Source organism: Leopardus geoffroyi, chromosome E2 (assembly GCF_018350155.1).
Source record: "Leopardus geoffroyi isolate Oge1 chromosome E2, O.geoffroyi_Oge1_pat1.0, whole genome shotgun sequence".
Classification (NCBI taxonomy): domain Eukaryota; kingdom Metazoa; phylum Chordata; class Mammalia; order Carnivora; family Felidae; genus Leopardus; species Leopardus geoffroyi.
In genome coordinates, this window is record NC_059335.1 from 30,140,134 (window position 1) to 30,163,144 (window position 23,011).

Here is a 23,011-nt window from a genome sequence, read left to right on the forward strand (position 1 = left end):
TAATGGAAGTGCACACCATTTCTAGAGGTTCAGCGGTTCAGAGGAATCTTAAGATTCAAGATTTTAGTCTGCTTTAATTCTCTTCTTTCCTCATCAGGGCCAACACATCACAAACGTGCTGTCTTAGTCTGTTTGGGCTACTGTAACAAAATACCACAGATGAGTGGTAATTTTACTTCTCATAGTTCTGGAAACTGGAAAGTCCAAAATCATAGTGCCAACAAATGTGGTGTCTGGTGGGAACCTGCTTCCTCTTACAGGGTGCCTTCAGGCTGTGTCCTCATGTGGCAGAAGGGAGCTTGAAAGCTCTGTGGGGCATGTTCTCTAGGAGCACTATTCCTGGTCATGGTGGTTCCACTCTCATGGCCTAGCCGTCTCCCAAAGGCCCCACCTCCACATACTTTCACTTTAGGGTTTAGTTTCAACAAAGGAATTTGGGGGTGGCAGGAAGACACATTTGGGCCATAATTCATGGCTATGTTTACAGTTTAACTTTTGGAGCTCCCTCACTCATGAGAGTCCTGGGCTGTAGAAGATGCAGACCTCTTTATATGCTACCAAGAAAGCCCCCTGGATCTCCTTCTTAACTTTTAATTGCCAATTTATCACTCTCAGCCTTTTGTTCTCTTTCTCCAAAGCATCAGTGAAGCTTAGCGACAGCTAGCCAAACCCACTGTTCTTTGTGTTATGGTTGCCACACGTCTCCCAAATGCCTGTTGTTGTACCAGCTTGTGAATTCCTTTCTGCCAGAATGCTATCCCAGTTTGCCACCAGTAACAACACTGATTACACTGCTACCTGATGCCAGGGGCTGTGTTCTACTTACCACCAACAACGAGTCTTTCTTGCCATTCAGGCAGCTGGCAGTTCGGCTCCATGTTCACATCTGCTTTCTCCACCCACTTCTCATACCAACTGTTATGGGTCTGGTTCCCCAAAAGCAGAATCTGAGATGAAGACCAGAATGTGGAAGGCTTCTTAGTGCAGCTTTTGGGATCAACACCCATGGAAGGGATATGAGTGAAGGAGGACTGAACAGAGGGAGAAGCTAGATGCTTCCAGAGAAGGGGGTGTGGCCTTGAGCAAGATTACCCTTTTTACCTGAGAAATACTGGAGAGCTTCCTGCAGAGAGCCCTCAGTGGTACCTCACTTTAGAATGTAATATAATTTACCATGTGAACTGAATACAGAGTTCACATGATAATCCCAGGGTTTTTTTTTTTTTTTTTTAAGAATTTGTCTGGAAACAGATGTTGAATTTAAGCAAATGCATCTTTTCTACCTATTAAAATAATCATGTAATCTATTGAGATAATTTTCCTGTATTCCATTCACATGACAAATTACAGTGACTTCAAAATGTGAAACCCAGCTTAGATTTCTTTTTACACACCTGTTGATTTCATTTGCTAGATTTGTGGCATTTGACTTTTATGTCTATAAAATTTTTTGAGAGATCAGTCTACATATTACCATTTTGTAATGCTTTATCATATTTGGCTACAAAGGTTATGCTGCTTTCATAAAATGAATCAGAAAGTATTCTCTCCATTTGCATAAGACCGGTCATATTTTTTCTTTAACCATTTGAATGAATTCCTTGGTTAATCCATCTAAAACCAGAGTTTCTTTGGGAGGATTCCTTTTCTTGAGTAGATATAGGACTATTCAGATTTTTTCTTTCTTCTTACGTCAGTTTTGGTAAGTTGTGTTCTTATGAATTTACTTGTTGCATCTAAACTGTCAAAAGTTTCTATTCAGATTCTCATCCTTTTAGAAGCCTTCTTCTAAACTTTCTACTTGGTTTTTTCTACTCTTTGCCTTGAACTACTTTTGAATTGGAAATTGCTTTAAATGGAAAAATGAGTACACTATTAGACTTACTTCTCTGTACTTTCTTTCCCTCCAAGATCTTGACCTCTCCAATCTCCTTACCTTAGTATCTCTCTAATACTTTCAAAACCATATCTTTCTGAACTCTGCTCAGTGTTTCTAGTTGTTCTTAGCAGGAGGGTTGGTCTGCTCCTCCATGATAAATGGAAATGGAAGAACTTCCCATATGATTATAATAAACATCTGACTGGTAAGTGCAAATGGCATTCTCTAATTAACCTATCTCATATTCAAATATTGTTAGGAATATTTGTGCTAGATAAGAACACCTGTTTATTCTTGTATTGCACTCTATTTGTCTCTAATATAGCAATCTTCTTAAATAGAGTGACAATGTATCTGTCAATGGAGAAGCAGATTGGGATCTAAGTACTGAAAGCTTATTCATGCAATTTGAAAATCACTAACATTATCATCACTTTAAGCATACTAAATGTTCTCAATTAATATAGTCTGTTATTATCACTATTATTGTAAGTGCCTTGTTATGTTTCTATAAGATAGCTCTCAGCAAAACAATGAAGAAAATTGTCACAGTAATATAATTGGCTGAGAATGACTTAGTTACTTACCAAATTCAGCAAACTTTGTCTAATGGACCAGCAATCATTATGTAGAACTAAATGCTTGATTCTTTGTTACCTAAGAAAATAAAAATAAAAATAAATAAATTTTAAAAAAGAAAACTTAGGTTATGATCATCACTACTTATCTTAATCTCCTTATTAAAATCAGAACTCATCTAGTTTCAGACCAGACACCCATATAAAACAGTGTGACACAATCATAAAATACATATTCTAGCAAAGAAAGGTTTATGTAGCTAAAGCCAAGAGGTGAAAAACTAATAAATTCAAAATTCAATGAAACTGTCTATCTTCTCTACTTAAATACTTGAGAGAAAGGTAAATTTTGAAGGATATAAACTCTTCCCATTTGTCCAAATAGAAGCCAACATCATTAGATGGTTTCCTGCATTTCTGTTTTGCCTTACTTAGGAAGCTGCAATGTCACACAATTCCAAAGAGATATTATTAGCCAAATGGCCAATGATTTTAAGAACCAAGCATTTTAAGAACAACCATACTTTCAGGAATTATGATAGATTCTGGCTGCAGGTGGAAATGATAGTGGTAGGAAAATTTCAACTGCTGGTTGCTTGGTTATACTCTTCTCTAATATGTCTCTCATTAACCTGATCTCTCTCTTTAGAACTTTGTGTTTAAAACAAAGGCACACATTCAAAGCAGGCTATAATTGCAATCTTTCAGCAAAAAATCATTTACCAAAACATGCCTTTCAGAATGTGGTACAATTTATCACCCCCACGGTGCATGACACACAATTACATTTGTCACTGCTTTAATTGGATATTACATGTCAGTAATGACTCATCAGCTCCAGAAGTTATGAAAGATAAATTCCTTACTACCGAACCTCAGAATTTGCTCCAAAAATAAAGCTAAAAAATCATTTCTCAGTAAGGGTGGAAGCTACATTTGGAAGAAACACTAATCCCTGTTTCAGAAAAATAACAATGTATTTCATTTATTGACAGCAAGATGATTGCCCACAGTGTTTCTCATTACCCCTAGATCACAAATGAGTAAATCACTGTCAGACAAACCAAGGTTAAAACCAAGTGTGTACATTTTAACAAGGTGCGGCAAGTGAATGAATGAACGAATAATAAATAGGTAAATAAATAAATAAATAATAAATAAATACTTAAGGGCTCCATCACTAGGAGAGAATTACTAACCCAGAGAATTTTTCAGATCCTGTGATCTGATACGCTCTGCAACCCAGTCAATGCTGGAATTAAATTAGGCTTCAGAAAATGAATATTTCATTTTTAAGATTCTGTTGCTTGGAGACCTGAAAAGAGAAGGCTGGTTTAGCCCAAGACAAGAGAGATGTTATGAGGGCCAGCATTTTCGACTCCTGGAAACTGCCAGAGAATGCCTAGGAAAAATTACACAAGAGAGGTGAGACAATGATGATGGTACAGATGAATGCGTTATAAATGCCACAATGTGGGTCTTGTTCTTCCAAGCTAAAGAAGTCTCTGTCTACCTTTCACCCGCATTACTAAAACTTAAATTGGACGCCATATCATGATACCATAGACCCCAACTACCTTCTGTTTTAACAGACACAATTTTTGAAAAGCAAACCAAATATAGCCTCAGTGGCAAAACAAAGGGATACTTCTCTTACTAAGGAAGTTCAACAAGAGATAGAAATATGTAAAGTCATATTTACACGTTGGATGCACCTACACTCATCTGGCTACATTTTAGTCAGGACTATACATAATGAATACGCTTTCCTTCATCACCCCTTACATGAAGCTGGAGCACCTATAGGAGATCTTCCACTTTGGGGGGACAGTAGATGCTAATTATTTCCCAGTTTCTGTAATAACAGAATCTCCTGAGCTTCGCATAGGCACATGACCACCCATCTAAAGATTACTTTTCCCAGCCTTCTTGGTAGGGAGGTGTGGCCATGTGAATGAATATGTTTTGAACAATGAGATTCAGGCAGAAACTGTGTGTAACCTACAGATTATGATTTTTTGTAAAGAGGCTCTTACCTTCTACTTCCTGTCTTCCCTTCAGGTGGGCTATTGTGAAAGGTAATGGAGTGAGCCAGATTTAACCACACGGAGCTCTAATTAGGGCATGACAGAGCAGCAAGATAGAAGTAACCCAGATCCTTGGATGACCTTATGGAACAAAGTACCTTAACAAACCTGTACCTCCTGCCCAATTTTGGAGTGTAGCAGAAGAGAGAAATTAATGTCTATCATCAATCTGCATGTGGGGGCCTCTTTTTTACTGCAATGTAGCCTTTCCTTAATGAACACATTAGATTTGGGTAGCCATGGTCTCAAGAGACAATTTTGCCTCCTATCATTTGTTCACTTTTATCACTATTATAACCTTTTCTTGATTCTCATCTTCCTTCCTCAGTTCTTTATGTTACATACAAATTGGGCTGACTATGGCCCTCCAAGGCCTTGTTTGAGCCACCTCTTTCTTTTTGGTCACTGTTAGCCTCCGCCTAATCTCCATTCAGAATTTGAGCAAGCGTTCCAAACGTGATATGTGTTTCCTTCTGTAGATGACTTTGCCTCCTTGACCACAGTGACTGCCCAGGAAATAGGCATGTGACAGGAGCTGGGAAAGTCAGAGTTCTTTCCTGGAATCTTCCTGAAGAGTAGGCACTTTTTCTCTTGTGAAACAGGAATTTCTTGGCTTGTGAAGCTCTTTTGCAATTATCACGAATGAGGTCAATGTACAGAAAGGAAGAAGATAGAGCCCTTTGTTGTTTCCAGTTACCCTAAGCCAAACACCTAAACTTCAGAGGCCATATGAACACCTCCCCCCCCCCCAAAAAAAGTTACTTTGGCCCTGGCTGGTTTGAACCGAGTTCTTCAGGTAACAAATAAAAGATTCCTAATGAGTGATCTCTGCAGTTTAATCTTATTGCAACTCTATCCTTATATGCTTAAAATGGGCCTTTGTTTTTTTTTCCCTAGATGCATCAAAAGTCAAACAGTAAAAGATTAAGAAACCCCAGTGCCATATGGTTATAGATCCACATCTTATATGTCATCAAACTTCACTCTTCAAATCATGATTTTATTCTTTGAGGCTACGCATAAGTTACTGGAATCCATAAATGTTGTCCTAATTTTGTGACTGCCGTTCTACACCAAAGGGTCAGTTCAAAGCAGCAGCAAAATCATACAAGAAAAGTGTTTTTTTCTGTGATGATTTCTGCTCAGCACGCAACATGGAGGTTAACCACCTGGAAAAAAGAAAAATAAACTGTAATGCTAAGCCTGAAAAGCGTATATATAACACTGTAAGAATGACTGCTCTTTTCTGTACATGTGAATAATGGAAAATGAAAAGGTTGATATGCTATCTGTTTATAAAGTGAGGGCCATCTTGCAGGCCAGGTTTGATTAAAGAATCAATCTCAATGGTCTAACTACATCATTTTAAAAAGAAATCGAAGGGCGAGAGGCAGTCACTTCTAACTTTAGAGTGGGGCACTCTGGGAATCCGCAGAGATGAATGGGATGGCTACATTAATAGCGGGCTGTTTCCCTATTGCCAAGACACCAATCTGATTGTTCAAGATAAGGAACTCTCTTTGAATGACTGATGAAGAGCAATTCTTCGTGACAGACGGAGACTTAATTTTAACCGAATAAAACTACTTGCTGAAGAGTGCAGGAGCCATTTCTGAGGTGTGAGACCGCATGGGCAATACACATTTAAGGAAGAATTTCTTTCATGTTCTTTGGCACCAAAACGACTCCCAAGAAGCCAAGTGGAGAATAATCCCTATGACAAATAGGGACTGACAAGGGCCACCACATCAAAATTCTCCTCTCTTCAACTGCCACTCATGATTGATTGACAGAGTAGAGAGTCCCTTTTGGTAGAGCCTCAAAGATAAACTTATTTTCAGTCTAATAGCCAGTAGGATTGTGTTCTAGCCTTTCTCATGATTGCTGGGCTCATACTAACATTCCGTGTCCAGCAAGGACTAAGAGAAGCCTGTAAGGAAGAAAAGTAGCAGTAGGTGAGCTGTGTGTTTCATTTTTATTATAATTCTTATTATGTATTAATTACTATATGTTCTTAATTATGTATATATTCTTAACTGTGTGTATATTCTTAATTACATGTACATTCTTCATTGTTCCCAACGTACCTATTTTTCTTTGGATTGTGGCTGGGCCAATAAATAAGTTGCTTTCTTCTCCAATCACATAATAAGTGGTTATTGTGTTGTAGAACTGCTAGACAGGATGAAAAGTCAAAAGACAGTACCAGACATTCTCCTCCAAGAGGTTAATAATCCATTTGAGGCAGGGGGAGGGGAAGGACTCAGAGTAGAAAGCAATGTGAAAACCTCAACAACCCCAGCCTACTTAAACATGCTTCTGCTTAAGTGGAAGAGACTGATAATTCCTAAATTTCAGTCACGTGCATGCTAATCTGATGTGGTTTTCTTTTGCCATTTTCGCATGCCACTAGAGGTGCTATTATTTACACAATGTTTTTATGTAAAGGAAAGCAGTTACTTTTTTCCTTAAATAACCCCATAGTCAAAGGAAACTTAAAGGTCTTTACCATAAATGGTAACCTCATTTCCCATAAGTCAGTAAGTATAAAAGGAAATACACTAAAAATAAAACGATGTTATAAAATTTCAGCTAGATATTTTTGCCTGCTGAAAGCTGAGACCTGCTATGTATGTGTATCGTCTCAAATCATTTTTCCTTCACCCGAAGTCATCAAAGCACTGCAAATAGTATGCACCCTATAGTTAGGGAGCCACTAGTTGGAAAATAACGGCAGAAGGCATTCACAAAAGGGACTGATCTCTGGGCCAGGTCACCTGCCGAGGCTTCATGAAGGGTGTAGCATCTGAGTGGAACTTGACTAGATAGGATTGTCCTACTATTAGACCCAGGGATGGAAATGATTTTGGCATTTACAGAGAAGAGTTGAGATACAGGAACAGTATAAGTGGTGCTAACTTTGCTTTTTTTTATTTTACTTTCAATGATTTCTTTTTTTTTCTTTCTTCTTTTAATATGAAATTTATTGTCCAATATGGTTGGTTTCCATACAACACCCAGTGCCCCTCCCGACAGGTGCCCTCCTCGATGCGCATCACGCACCATCCCCTCCCTCCCACCCCCCATCAACTCTCAGTTTATTCTCGGTTTTTAAGAGTCTCTTATGGTTTGCCTCCCTCCCTCTCTAACTTTTTTTTTTCCTTCCCCTCCCCCATAGTCTTCTGTTAAGTTTCTCAGGATCCACATAAGAGTGAAAACATGTGGTATCTGTCTTTCTCTGACTGACTTATTTCACTTAGCATAACACTCCCCAGTTGCATCCACGTTGCTACAAAGGGCCAGATTTCATTCTTTCTCATGGCCAAATACTATTCCATTGTGTATATAAACCACAATTTCTTTATCCATTCATCAGTTGATGGGCATTTAGGTTCTTCCCATAATTTGGCTATTGTTGAAAGTGCTGCTATAAACATTGTTTATATGTTTATAACATAACTCCTGTACCCAAAGCCCATGTTTTCTACTGCACACTATGTTTCCAGTGAAAGCATGAAATGAAAGCCATGGGCCGTCTTGGGAAATTCCCCTAAAAGGACTCTGTAATGGGAGTTAGGAACACAGAAGAGGTGAATGGAGCTTCTCCTTTGCTAAGACTCTGAGCAACAGAGGCTAATAAGACCCGGGTAGATGGGCAGGTGCCCCAGCATTTCCTTCCCTTCTGGAATATTGTAGTTTGTCCTTCAGTAATGGAAACAACAGTTTCACGTTGGGCCTCCCACCTCTGAAACTGGAAAATATCAACTGTGCGTATCGGCAGCATCAGTGACCAAAAGTTGACCTTGCTGAGTTAATCAGTAGAGAAACTAATCAGTTGGAAAAATGCAAATTTGTTTTCTGCACAGAGTTGGAAACTCATTACACTGAACCACTCCTTAAATTAAGTTCAGAGTAGTGACTCAAAATCTGGGTCAGATAAGGAGCAATGTAAGGCTGCAATAATCAGACTCGAGAGCGGTAGCACTCTCTAAATCCTATCATTTAAGGTATTTATATTAATTTCTCATTAGGCTCCTTAACTGCATCTGCAGCACAGAAAATGGCCAACTCGGTTCGGATTAGATTGTTTTTTCTAGCTATTACATATTTATATGAACGGACATTTTCTGTAATGCATTTTGGTTCAGAGTTTGAACGGTGCACCTGCCCCTTTAGTCCAACTGTCAACCTTAAGCAACTTCATCTTTCTAAATAAACAGTGGGTTGCCATAGCAATACAGTACCTGGGTCGCAAGATTCCAGAGGTGAACATCTCATGGGCTAACCTCATCGCTTGTTCCTTGGAACCTCAGGGGAACCACGTCTGAGAAACCTGAACCGTGTTGTTGCTGTTTTTTTCCCAAAAAGTCAGTTATGATGTAAAAGCAATGGTTATCATTGAGTACCCCAGTGGGACAAATTGGTAATGGCACTCCAGTTCCTTTACTTACCATTCCCCAAATGGTCAAGCGACTTCAGGAAAAATGACACTGTCCCTCTGCACTTTTGCTAACTTCCCTTCCAGGTTGCCTTGGAAAACTCTGTGCCCATCAACTCAGAAGACACCTGCTACAAAGTGTCCCTGATGGAGAGAGCACTTCACAAAATCCGGAGTATGTGCAGGAAGAGATCCTCTAATTCAGCCCTCTGTCTCGTGGTTTAATAATCACCAACAGGATAGAAGTGTCTAGAATTTAAATCCAAAATGCCTTAGGATTCAAAATGAAGATTATTTTGACTAACACATTTCATTTCTTTACGCCCCTACTATGTTCCTGGCATAAGGTCAAATTGTTGGAAGTTGAAAACTTAATTGGACACAATACATCAAAAAGCTACTGATGTAGCAGGCAAGGCAGATACATTGTTACCTAATAGAGACATGAGTGCTATTATAGAAGTAGCTACAAAGGAGGGGCAAGAGTAGTACGGTTTTGTCTCTCTCCCCTAAAAGTCTTAAAACTAACAAAACTTAGGTAAGTCTGTTTAACCTGAAGAAACGATAATGGGGGAGGGAGGCTGTGGATATCATTTGCTAGCTTCGGATAGCTGAGGAGCTACCCCAGAGAAGGTGGAATAGTATTTCTTTGAGTAGCTTAAGAAAGCATATCTGGTTAAATATTTATAAGACCCATTTTAATTGGACAACAGAAAGAGAGTTCTGCCAGGTATGTTGTTCCCATAAGAGGCTAGCTTCATCGTGAACCACTGAGTTAGTCTATCTCTGTGCTACCAATAGCCACTCAGACATTTTTTCACCTTACTGGCCATGTTTTCTTGTCTTTGCTACAAAGCTCACTTCCCTGGCAATGTCCTTTATCCTTATGTCCTGTGAAGAGACAGTCCCACTCAGCCATGTAATATCACATCACCGCACCCCACCCCAGCTTTGAGAATTCGTTCTGGATGAGACACATAACACGAGGCCAGGCAATCTTGTGCTGGCTAGCAACCAGCTGGGGGCGGTCTTTCCTGCAAATCTGAATTAAGAGCCACAGAGACTGTGGTTGTTGGGCCTGGACGTGTCCAGTTCTTAGACTCACGAATTGTGGCCCTATTGGGCTGTGTAGACATAGACATCAGCAGCTCAAAGAGAAGCCACCAAGAAAAAAAGGTGTGACAAACCACACGGGCACTGAGGGTGAGAGACAGGGCCTAGCAGCCCCTAAAACTGAGGGCAGGGCTTTGATTTGCACTGGCTTCTAATTTCTATTTCCCGCGGAGCTGGCTGGACTCGCAGTTTTCTTGTCAAATCCTTAATATAAGCCTCCTTTTTTGAATTAGCTTCAGTATGTTTCTGTTCTGTGCGAACAAAGATCCCTATTAGAACATTAACAAATATAAACAAGCTTATATTTCTCTATCAAGAATGAAGCCAGCAACCTGAACCAAAACGATACTTTAATTAAATGTTGACACCTGGATTTTGTTGTTATTAACATTATTCTATTATCTTCTTTTTTCTTTGTTCTTACACATGGAGAATAGTTTGAGAGGACCCAAGAATGCTGGGATCAAAATCAATTCCCCCTAGAATTTTGGAATTACTTGTCTATTACTGTTAGAATTTTCACACTGTAGATGAGACATTTGGTGCCAGACTGATTCTCCTTCCTTTATGGTCACCATACTGTTTCTGTATGACTCAAGAATTTCTTGGGGCGCCTGGGTGGCTCAGTCGGTTGGGCGTCTGACTTCAGCTCAGGTCATGATCTCACACTTCCGTGAGTTCAAGTCCCTGGACTTGAACTTGCTTGGAGTTCAAGCAGCCTGGAGCCTGCTTCAAATTCTGTATCTTCCTCTCTCTCTGCCCCTCCCCTGTTCTCTCTCTCTCTCTCAAAAATAATGAATAAAGATTAAAATAAATTAAAAAAAAAAAAAAGAATTTCTGGGGCACCTGGGTGGCTCAGTCGGTTGAGCGTCCGACTTTGGCTCACGTCATGATCTCATAGTTCATGGGTTCGAGCCCCGCATCAGGCTCTATGCTGCCACGTGCTCAGAGCCTGGAGCCTGTTTCAGATTCTGTGTCTCCCTCTCTCTCTGCCCCTCCCCCGCTCATGCTTTGTCTCACTCTGTTTCCCACAAATAAATAAATGTAAAAAAAAATTTTTTTTTGTTTAAAAAAATAAAAAAAATAAAAAAAGAATAAAAAAAGAATTTCTTCCTCTGATCTATTATCACTTAAAAAAAAAAATGTCGTCCTCCTCTTGTTTTCTCTTCTGTAATGTCCATTAGACATCCCATCTCTTAAATTTATCCTGTGTTTCCTCTCTTTCATCCAGAATTTTAATGTTTGTCTTTGGCTCTGCACTTCGAACAAATGTCTTATGCTAGCGTACCAGTCTGCTATTTCACTGTTCAGCTACTTAGTGTCTGTGATCTATTATTAATTTTGGCCAACATTTACTTTCTATGAATTCTTTCTTGCCCACCCACGACTCCTTTTCTTTTTAAGCACATGATGCTCTTACTTTTCAAAGTTATTATGCAATCATAAAAAGATTCATAGTTTCGGGGCACCGGGGTGGCTCAGTCAGTTAAGCGTCCGACTTCTGCTAGGATCATGATCTCGTGGTTTGAGAGTTCGAGCCCTGCGTGGGGCTCTGTGCTGGCAGCTCGGAGCCTGGAGCCAGACTTGGATTCTGTGTCTCCCTCTCTCTGTCCCTCCCCCACTCATGCTCTGTCTCTCTCTCTCTCTCTCTCTTTCTCTCGAAATTAATACACATAAAAAAAAGATTTTTAAAAAATAAAATAAAAAAGAAGATTTGTAGTTTACAAGTTAACTTTTACTCCCGTTTCCTCCATCAGGCCCATTTAGTAGGGGACCAGGAGTGGTGTATATTTCAGATCCATGAAAACCCACTTGACTCTTCTGCCCATATAGAGTGTGAAAATAAGTAAATAAATAAATAAATAAAAGAAACAAAAATGAGATTAGCCCCTCCTTGGCAGAAATGGGAGACAATGCAGAACACTGAATGAGGTGATGTGAAGAGAGCCTCATTCTAAGATTTTGGCTCCCACTGAGTATCTGAGCCTAAATGTAACGCATGTAAAGTGACAGAGCGGAGCAAAGCAGTAGAAGACACCAGAAGGGAGTGGAGTATATCCGTTCAGTTGAAAGGGTAAAAACTAAGCAATGTATAAACAATTCCTGCCAACCTAGAATGTTATATCTTGCTAATTTTTCACTCAAACAGGAAGCCAAAATAAGTACATTTTCAGATACACAAAGAGAATTTGTAAGGAGATGTTCTTTATAAAATAATTATTAGCAGACATGCTACAAGGGGGCTTTAAAGTCTCAAGTATATAGAGAAAGCCTCAGTCCCCAAAAGAGTATGCCTACTAATTATGGCTTTAGTGAGTATGATCTCTAGCCAGTTATACATACGTACATATTACATAAAGCTATAAATCCGTATGTATATATATATGTCCACATGTATGTATATGTGCATATGTGTGCATAGACTTATGCGTGTCTATTCATGTGTATGCCTGTGTGTGCACGCACGTGTGTATGCAATTGTGTTGTTTATATAAGAAACAAGGGAGAGCTGAAGAAAATAAGGCAAAATGTTCACATTGGTTAGATGGTATCGGGTATGGTGTTCCCTCTTTTTTCTGTTTGAAATATTCCATATTAGGGGCAACTCAGTCGGTTAAGCATCTGACTTCAGCTCAAGTCATGATCTCACAGTTCGTGGGTTCAAGCCCCACATCAAGCTCTGTGCTGACAGCCCAGAGCCTGGAACTTGTTTCAGATTCTGTGTCTCCCTCTCTCTCTGCCCCTTCCCTGCTCATACTCGGTCTCTCTCTGACTCTCAACAATAAATAAATGTTTAAAAAAAAGAAATATTCCATATTAAATATACTTTTTAATAATTTTGAAACAGAAGGTCAATGAACTGGACTTGCACATGAGCGTAGACTTCAGGCATCTGAAAATACCAGTAGCTCTTCTCTCCTGAGCTCATCAGCCCATTGGCGTCAGAGCTGTGTTTTATGCACATCATGTTAATGCTATCTACTGTGGACTGTTAAAAAAAAAAAGATATTTTTATAATCAGCCATGGGTCTTTGAAAAATATTTTCCCTCCAAGGGGCGCCTGGGTGGCTCAGTTTGGTTGAGGGTCTGACTCTTGATTTCAGCTCAGGTCGTAATCCCGAGTCCCGCATCAGGCTGCATGCTGAGCGTTGGGCCTGCTTAAGATTCTCTCTCCCTCTCCTTCTCCCTCTCTCTCTCTGTCCCTCCCCCACTCATGCTAGCTCCCTCCCTCTCTCTCTCTCTCTCAAATATATATGTATGTATACATATACATACATATGTGTGCATATATATATATACATATATACATATATGTGTGTATATATATGTGTATATATATGTGTGTATATATGTGTGTGTATATATATATATATATATATATATATATATATGTTTTCCCTCTGTTTGAATTTAGCTTTGTTAGAATTGCCTTTTCATTTTGGGGAAAAGACTGTGTTTGGCAGGATTGTCACAGGAGGGTGGTGAGAGAAAGGCATGTGATGTGCTGTCTCCCCTGGTGAAGGGGGACTATCTGTAGCAGTCTCTTTTCTTGGATTCATAAATGGATTTCTGCCTCATCTTGCAGTAAATCTGAGACCAAAAGAATTCATAGGGCCTCCTAATGCACGTAATGTGGCATGACTGATGAAATGTGGCAGGGCACAACCCAATACCTAGTTTTCTGAAAACCACGCTGAAATGAACCATCCTGGCCAGAAAGTTAAAACAATACACAGACTTGAACAACCACCAAAGTTATTTTCCTTGATTCAGTCATTTTCTCGGGCACTTTGCAATTTGGATTACAAAGCACTATCTGTGTATTTTCTGATGGCGGGTGACAGCTACTGTTTATTCCCAGAAACTCAAATTAATGGTTTTGTTAAATCGACTTTCACCACGGCACATATAAGTCATCCCCTGGGGATCTGTCTAACGGTCTAAGCTGGTTTCATGTACTTCGAAATGAGTGCTCTTAAGCAAACAGCAAGAAAATTGGTTACCTGAATCTTGAAAGTCAATTGAGGCTCTGTCTGCAAGGACATAGGAGGGTCAGAAGAAATAGGTATAAAATAAGAACCAACTTCATTGGCCCTTCCCTAGTATAACAATCATGTCAGTAAAATGGACCAGTGACTCTAAGACAAGGGAAAGCCTGGAATTAAGAAGGCTCTGGTTCCAGTTTGGTTCTTTCCCTTGGTCTCTCTCGGCCTCAGTTGTCCTGTCTGTAACCCTTGAGTCCAGCTTCCTGCTTCGTGATTCCACAGGTGAGGATGAAATGAAATTGCAGGCGTGAAAATGTTTTGTAGATGGTAAAACACCGTCTCTGTATAAGGGATCAGACTGACTTCCAGATAGTTGCATTTCTTGTTTTTCAAGCTGGTGGTTTGGGCTCAGCGAAGACAACAGACTGAATCACATCTGACTTCTCAGGGTCTGAGAGTGTCCTGTCAGATGAGCATAACCATCCTAAATCGAGTACCTTCTAAAGCTGTTCTGAGAAGCACGTGAGAACATAGATGCAAGCTCACATTGCAAACTTAAAGAGACGGGATAAATAGCAAACGTGGTTATTTTTGCTGAGCATTCTCACTGCCTTTCTAAACAAGCAACCTTCTGTAAATGGTGAAAGAGGCAAAGAAATGCCAGCTCTGAGCAGCAATGCCCCAGGAACCGATGGGGGGGGGGGGGGCTCATCATGTAGGTCAGATTTGCCTCCATTATTTGGATACTTCAAGTAGAAATCATGTCGTTGTTGTTTTCTTGCCTTGATTCTATCTGAATCACTTGGAAAATTGCCTCTGTTCTTGATTTCCTTTTCTCTTGGGCATTCTGAAATGGAGCTGTTAAACCACATAGGCCATGACTTGGGGATTCTAAAGCATACAGGTAAAGGAAACTGTAGAAGCTCAATCAGGTAATGACAAATGTCTTATTTAGGGAGAAAGTGATGTGTTCTCTTAGGCTATAGAAGGTCCCCCAATACTGGCCTGCCTAAAACATCTAAAGTCAATCTCATATGCTCAAAGATCATAAGAAGGAACACAAGGGCGTTATATCAAAACCATAGGCCTGCTTTAAGTGCTTGAAAACTAAAAAAGAAAAGCCCAGTTCGACAAGGATTGGATTCGGATTCAAATAAAGACTTGTGAGAGCAATGGAGCAGCAGGAGTACAAGGTTAGCCATCACTGGCCTGGAGGGAGACACTTAACTTTCACATGTGTTTATTGTCCAGTGACATGGAGATACTACTCCAGGACCTTGTCCTTTGCTGAACAAAACTATAGATGGGAACTCGGCTTGGAAAGTACAGAGCCCGGTGGAAATGCAAGCTATCTTGGTTATACTGGAATACAACCCAAGCTGGTTCTCCTCTTCTACTTGGTGCTGGCCGTCGAAGTAATAAAATCTTCACATGCAAAAGCAAAATTTCATGCCCTTCCCCTACCCCCTTCCCAATGTATTGGCAATATTTTGTGTGCTCTAACATAGGGCCTTCAACCCAGTGTCCACAGTCCCAGGGTAGGTCTGGGATTCACTTCAAGAAGATCTCTGTTTCCTCTAAGATTGTATCATATATGCGCGTTTATTTATATGTATACGTAGTCAGTGTGCGTGTGCGCGTTTGCACGTGCAAGCACGGGTGGGTGTGAGTACACAAAGAGTACATATATTTCATCAAAATGCCAAAGAGATCCATGACCCAATCACTTCCTCTTCGTGAGAGGCATTATCTCCGCTCCGTTGTTACACATCACCTGCATAATCTGTATCTCATTGTCATTGTTCCCATTTTCAAACGGAGGGGAGACCCGCAATATATTTAAACCCAACAGTCTTATCTCGGACAGCGTCTCCCCTGAAGGCGTCTATTCCTGCAAAGCTTGCCATTGAAGTTTCTATTTTGTTTGCTCTCCTCCTCGGGCAGGCATTGAAATATTGATATTTCGTTTAACGTTGGGAGCGTGACTCTGAAGGCCAAGGTCCAAAGATGGCAACAAGAAGGTTTGCCGTTTTGATAAATCCTGATACATTCTTTGATGGAAAAACAATGGTAACATGTTCAGCAGGAAAAGTAGCACACTACAAGTTTGACTGCTAAAGCCGCCTTGCGGCAGACGGGGCAGTAGACAATTCCTTTCTCTCCACTGACTTATTGCCTAGTTGGTTGAGAGCTTCCTGATAAAACTCAGAACGTTACGGTATTGCCAGTGACAGCGACGCGCCCTCCACCGTGCTATTGCTGCGGGGTCATCAGGAGGACGGACGCTCTATCACGAGCAAGCCCAAACCAAATCTGAGATTTGGTTCATGAGTTCTCAGCTCAGTTTTAATGAAGTTCATATTCTCCCAGTGTCACATCAATGATAGCTAAGTTTCCTTTACTTCTTAAATTCTGGGATCGCCATGCTTCTTACGAAGAGGTAGATGTTTGTTTCTGTTAGCCACTTGGTAAATAATCCATTTTTGTAAACCCAGGCTGATTGCCATGGAAGCAGCTGAGCCCAAACCAACAGACCCAGGGCTTGAAACATAATGATATTGAAGATCTAACCGACGGCAAAGTGAGTATTTCTTGTTCTTGATCACAATAATCAAAGTAGACCTTGCCAAGGTTCCGTGAGGTAAAAAGGGCTGGAGAAAATATCACTGCCTGGTCTTTTTTTCCTTTTGCAGGGAGGAAGGTTCAAAAGCAAACCCCTTAACTCTTCCTAAGCAGTGTGTAAATGCCCTAAAAACTTTATCCCTTAGTGCAATGGAATTTTTCAACGATTTTACAGCGTTTTTGCGCATTCAGTGTTATTTGCAATTGGTATACTTTATATTTCACAAAAAGTAGTAAGCTTTTTTTTTTTCCTTTTAAATCTTCCACAGAACTCTTTTCGTCACCAACTCACATGTAGGATTATTTTTAAAAAGAAATGGGAGGGTGGTGGTGAATAATTTGCATTAAAACTTAATATATCAACCTTCCATCCAGTATCTCTAAACAGATGACTAACACGACTTTTAAAACAGCAAACAAGTCCCCTAGAAACGGAATTTGTACATATACCTGGCAATCAATAAAGAGGAAACAATATAAAAGTGTGCCCAGTCATTTATTTCTTAAGTTCCTTCATGTGTGTTGGTGTTTGGTGTGTAAATAGGGTGGTTTGTTGTGGAAATAGGACAAATGTGGATTGAATTCACAGCCCAAATAGCAAACAAATGGTCATTTTCACATGTAATGCTTAATCCTGGTATTTCTTTTCTTTACATGAAAATGTATATGCATGTGTCTACATACATAAATTTACTTATGTATTCACAGACACATAGATAGGATATTTTAATCTGGAATCTCCTTCTGCTTTCATTTACAACCAAAAAAGTTGAGGTAACAACTCAAGTTTAAATATCAGATTTCCACAGCCAAAATGCAAACAGCAAGTGGGTTAAAGATTGCTTCCTGCGTGCATTTGCCTCCAAAGCATTTTATCTAGAGCTGACCCCATTGGCCAAAATCGTCTTCTCTTGTTCATTGGACTTGATTTGGTGTGCCACCTGTCTCTTGTTTGTCTATAGATTAGCACAAAAATGTCATTGCAAACTAAGTGAATAGGGCGCAGCCTCAGCACCTGCCACTTTTAAAACTCTTTAGAAGATTCCCTTGTTTATTTTGTAAGCACCCAGGGGGGCACTTAAATAACTGCATTGAAACAAACAATGCTGGTGATGATTAAGGAGGCTTTTCACATGAAAATTCACTTCAGAAAAATGTTTTGCAGATGTACTGAAGAAAACTGTATCACTAAGAACCACTCAAAATACTTTGGTGGACCAAAACACCTTTATATTTCTCCTGGCAGCCTGCCAAGTTCACTGCCAGCTTGAAAAGAATTCTATAGCTGGAGGCTAGAGCAGAAACTGCAATGATTTAAAAGAGAATTGGCTACAGTAAGAACGATAATGCCCTATATCGTTAAAATGCAACTGGCATCTTAGCCTCCCTACAGCTCTTTGAAAATGTGCTTACTCTTCAACTATTTACAAGGAAAAATGCGGAGACAATTGAAATCACAGGAAATAAAAATTATTTTAAAGGACTGAGAAGTATTTGCCAAATGATTTATCAGTGGTGCTTATAAAATAATAACGTGTTCTCAACTGTTAAATGAGTAAGAAACCCATGCAGAAATTCTGCTCGTTATGAAACTCACCCATCAGGCATAGACCATTTTCATGATGTCCTAAATTAATTAATGCAGACTGTAAACACAAAATCAGTTGGCTTAAAATGAAGATGTAAACACAAACAGACAATGTCCTGATGTCATTGGTTTATCTTAGCATGTAACAGAAATAATGATATCTTTGGTTGCTTTTCTTCTCCGGGTGATTTTGGAGAACTATGATTCGGTCTGGCAAGCTAAGAGAAATCACAGGAAGTCCACGAACCAGAGTGAAAGGGATCTCCTGGGTGTTGGAACAGAAAACCAAGAGAAGTATCTATCTAGTGGCTCAGATCTATAGGAAGCAGCAAGGACATGCCTTTAAACTTAGGGCTCAACCCACTGTACGACACCACTTATTTCTTCCTTACGTGAGAATGAGTAGAATTCTCCTTTCAGTTGGGTCCATACGCATCCCCATTAAATTTGCGCTCATGAATACACGCAGGTCAATGGGAAAGTCTGGAGTAATTTGCTAAAAACTCAACATAGGAAGTGGGGGGAGGAAGCGCTCAGGTTAGCACACCAATCCCTCACTGTGTGCCAAAATTTAAATAAGTTACACATGGTACCTGGCCTCAGGGGGCTTAATGCACCAGGGGAAACAGGTGCATAAATGTGTATTAGCAGCCAATGTGAAAAAGTACTCTCATGGAAGTCTGTATCAAGTGCAGTGGGAATATCAGAGAGGGTATATTTTCCAAAAATCTAAGTGTATAATCAGCCAAACCTGTAAGAGTGAGGGCTTTTGGTAATTTCAACCCAAACGCCAACAGCCAAGCTCTTCCCCACCGTCAAAAGAAAATGAATGGCCAGTTATACCTTCTTTCCCCACTGTGGAAAGAAAGACTCACCTGTCTTTCTTGAAAGACATGAAAAGTAATGACTGAAATAACCAACCCCAGGGAACTTAATTCAACTATTTGAACTAAATAGTTTACTATTCCATTTTCTCCTGATGATTCCATGCCCCATCAATGTGCTGAATCTGTATTATGGGCTGGATTCACCTCCTGAGTTCCAGATCCTTAAGTTTGACTTCCTTCCTAATCTTTCTAGATGCCTCTCTGGCAGCTCCAACTCAACATGTTCCCAGATGAACTCATCATCTCTCACAATTTCCCTAAACCTGAACCCATCTTCCATTAAGTATCCACACAGTTGTCCAAGTCCAAACTTGGTGCATCATTCCTGTCTTTCCTTTCTCTGTGATTCCCACTCATGTCCAAACAATCTGTTGAATCCAGTCTGTTGATTCTAGTCTCTTAGCTACAGATTCTAGATTATATGGATTGTATGGATTATAGCTATAATCCAGTCTGTTGGCTACAGCTTATAGATTGAATGTGTGTTGAGATCCTAACCTCCAATGTGATAGTATTAGGCACTAGAGCCTTTGGGAAGTAATTAGGTCATGAGGGTGGAGTGCTCGCTCACCAATGGGAATAGCGTCCTTATAAGAAGAAACATTGAGAGTGACGTTGTCTCTCTCAACCATGGGAAGATGCAATAGGATGGCCATTGGCAAACCAGGAAGTAAGCCCTCACCAGACAATGGATCTGCCAGCACCTTGATCTTGGACTTCCCAGACTCCAGAATTGTGAGGAATAACTATTGGTTGCTTAATCCATGTGGTCTACGGTATTCTGTTGTAGCAGCTCTAACTGCCTAAGATACCATGCCTTTCAAACACATTCACTTGCCTCCATCCCCTCTCCGACACCCTACGTCAGAGCACCATTGTCTTTCACTAGATTGCCCCAGTGGTCTTCCAACTTAATTCTCAACTGCTACCTTGTCCACCCATAAATAAATCCACGGTAGCCAAAATGGTCTTTCTGCATTGAAATTTTGGTTTCTGCCCTGCCCTGCTTGAAACTTTACAAAGGCTGCCTGCTGGCCACATGACAAAGCCTAACCTCCTTATTGGGACTTAAAACAGGTACATCATAATCTGGCTCCTAAATATCTCCTCCAGGTTCGTCTCTCCCCGGGATCAACGCACACTCCAGAATAATCAAGTCTTGCAATTTCGCCAGAGCATCACTGCCAGAAAAGTCCTTCTCCCCTCTCGCTGCCTAACTCCTGGTCCTTCAGATCCAGTGAAGCTAGTACCTCTTTCAGGAACTCTGCTGCTACCCCAATAGATGCCCCAGGTCATAGCTGACCAATTGCCATAGGTCAGTGCATACCAAGATCTCTTATATATGTCACTTCTTTTTTTTTTTTTTTTTTTAATTTTTTTTTTCAACGTTTATTTATTTTTGGGACAGAGAGAGACAGAGCATAAATGGGGGAGGGGCAGAGAGAGAGGGAGACACAGAATCGGAAACAGGCTCCAGGCTCTGAGCCATCAGCCCAGAGCCTGACGCGGGGCTCGAACTCACGGACCGCGAGATCGTGACCTGGCTGAAGTCGGACGCTTAACCGACTGCGCCACCCAGGCGCCCCTATATGTCACTTCTTTTAAACGACCCACTTAAGGACTGTTAGCAGCAAGTCCTGTACCCTGGACTTGGTTCTTGAATTCAGCCAAGAAAGAATCCAGAGCTAAACTCTTAAGCAAGCAAGTGTTTAATAGCAGTCAGAGCAAAAGCACACTCTCAAAGAGGAAGAGAGGAAGGCCCCAAAGGTGGTAACTGTGCCCAGGGTCCGGGTTATCTTTTTTTCTTTTCTTGTTTTTTTTTTTTTTTTTTTTTTTTTTTTTATAAATGTTTATTTACTTATTTTGAAACACAGAGAGAGCACACAGATACAACGGGGGGTGGGGGGGAGGCAGGCAGAAAGAGAGGAGAGAGAGAGAATCCCAAGCAGGTTCTGCACTGTCAGCACACAGCCAGACATGGGGTTCAATCTCATGAACTGTGACGTCATGACCTGAGCTGAAGCCAAGAGTCAGACGCTTAACCGACTGAGCCACCCAGGTGCCCCATGGTTGTCTTGTTTTTTATACCTGCATTGGTTATGAGTCATAGCTAGGGTGGTCTCTGACTGAGGTTACGTCCAGGCACCAAAGGGATTTTTCCTATGGGTCTGGAGGGGGAGTTTTTGGCCTTATGTGGTCCTTGTTGGAATTGTCATGGCAGCCTTCCCCCTGTGAGTGGAAGGCGGAGAGGTCAAAACCACAATGTAAATGTGTTATAATGAAGCAATAGGCTACTTTAGGGCAGCAGTTATAGGGAAGGGTGAATGTATGTTCCCCAGAGTTTTCCCCAGCTATTTGTGTTTAGGAGGTCATTGACAGTTTCCACGTTTTTCAACTGTGGGACAGTCCAGTTCCCTGCTCGTACCTAGCTGACTGCATACTCTATCCAGACTACAGTCCCTACCACATTATTACTGCCTCCGAATCAAGACAGGGACTATGTCTTATTTTCACTTGTATCTCTAGTTCCTAGCAGAGTTACCAGCACCTAGTAGGTGGTGATGAGGTTTATTCTGGTGTTGAACAAACACATGCAACACATTGTGGGGCCTACAAAGATCTTCTTACGCAGTGTTTCATCCCACTCAGAGTTTCCCCTCATTGGTTAAAATGATAGCTCGAAACATAAATACATGTATCATTGTGACAGATATAGATTAGATAGATAGATAGATAGATAGATACATGGATACATAGATAGATCTATATACATCACATTTACGTAAAAACTCTAGGGGCGCCTGGGTGGTTCAGTCGGTTAAGCGTCTGACTCTTGATTTTGGCTCAGATCATCATCTCACAGTTCGTGAGATCAAGCCTCGAGTCGGGCTCTGCACTGCGATTGTGGCACCTGCTTGGGGTTCTCTCTCTCCTTTCTCTGCCCTTCCCCTGCTCATGCTCACTCTCTCTCCCTCTCAAAACTAAATAAACCTTAAAGAACAAACTCTAGGCAAATGATAACATGGAACAGAAATGGTAAGGATGATGAGCCTTAAAACAACAAAGGACCTCAGGAACACAGAAGGAATCAATAATTCCAACATTTGACAAGGGTGGTCAAATAGAAAGAATCTTAAAGTATTACTTTGACTGGTGACCTTGGACCTTAAGAGTCCACCACTGGAGATTGATGCTTTCAGGCTGAACATGACTCACCTAAGAATTCTTTATAAAATGTAAATACTCATAGGAGACAAGCTACATTAAATCTCCAGACACCTAAGTGCCAATTAGCCTATGGAATAATGTTCTGTCACAGAAACCCCAGGGATGGGGATTGAGTCTAGAGAGGACAAACGAAACTTCACCTCCTTCGTTATTGTATTCAGAAACGTTGCTAGTGGGGCCTTAAGCTTCCACACATTGGTTTTCCACAGATAGTTAGCTTATATGTATGCATATATTTATGTATGCATGTTTACAATATTATTAACTCTAGTGCCTATGCTATACTTCTCTTCGTCTCTCTGCTCCACAGATAGTCTGAATTACAAAGATATATAAAAATAAAAATTGGAGACCAACAAAAGGCTGCTATTTTGTCTCAGTTTCATTGAGGTATAACTAAAGTACACTAAATTGCACATATTTAAAATGTACCATTTAATCGCTTTTGAAAGGTGTGCACACCTGTGAACCCATCACCCCAATCTAGAGAAGAAATATTTTTATCACCCGCAAAAGTTGCCTCGCGTCCTTTTATAATCCATCCCTCTCTCCGCCCCACCCCTCTTAACCACTTGTCTGATTTCTGTCACAATAGATTGATTAGT

At 40.5% G+C, this 23,011-nt stretch overlaps 2 long non-coding RNA genes across 2 annotated transcripts in view; one reads left to right on the forward strand and one right to left on the reverse strand.

Annotated features, from left to right (window-relative positions):
* The window catches only part of LOC123579144, a 393,386-nt gene that overhangs the window by 231,478 nt on the left and 138,897 nt on the right, over window positions 1-23,011 (reverse strand). The window contains exons 3-5 of the long non-coding RNA XR_006702644.1: window positions 3,657-3,772; window positions 2,467-2,536; window positions 827-947 (exon numbers count right to left, since the gene is read on the reverse strand). This is a non-coding gene — a long non-coding RNA (uncharacterized LOC123579144). The remainder of the gene's footprint in view (window positions 1-826; window positions 948-2,466; window positions 2,537-3,656; window positions 3,773-23,011) is intronic.
* Window positions 8,657-9,222, forward strand: LOC123579145. The gene is made up of 2 exons (XR_006702645.1): window positions 8,657-8,967; window positions 9,070-9,222. It is a non-coding gene; the product is annotated as an uncharacterized LOC123579145 (long non-coding RNA).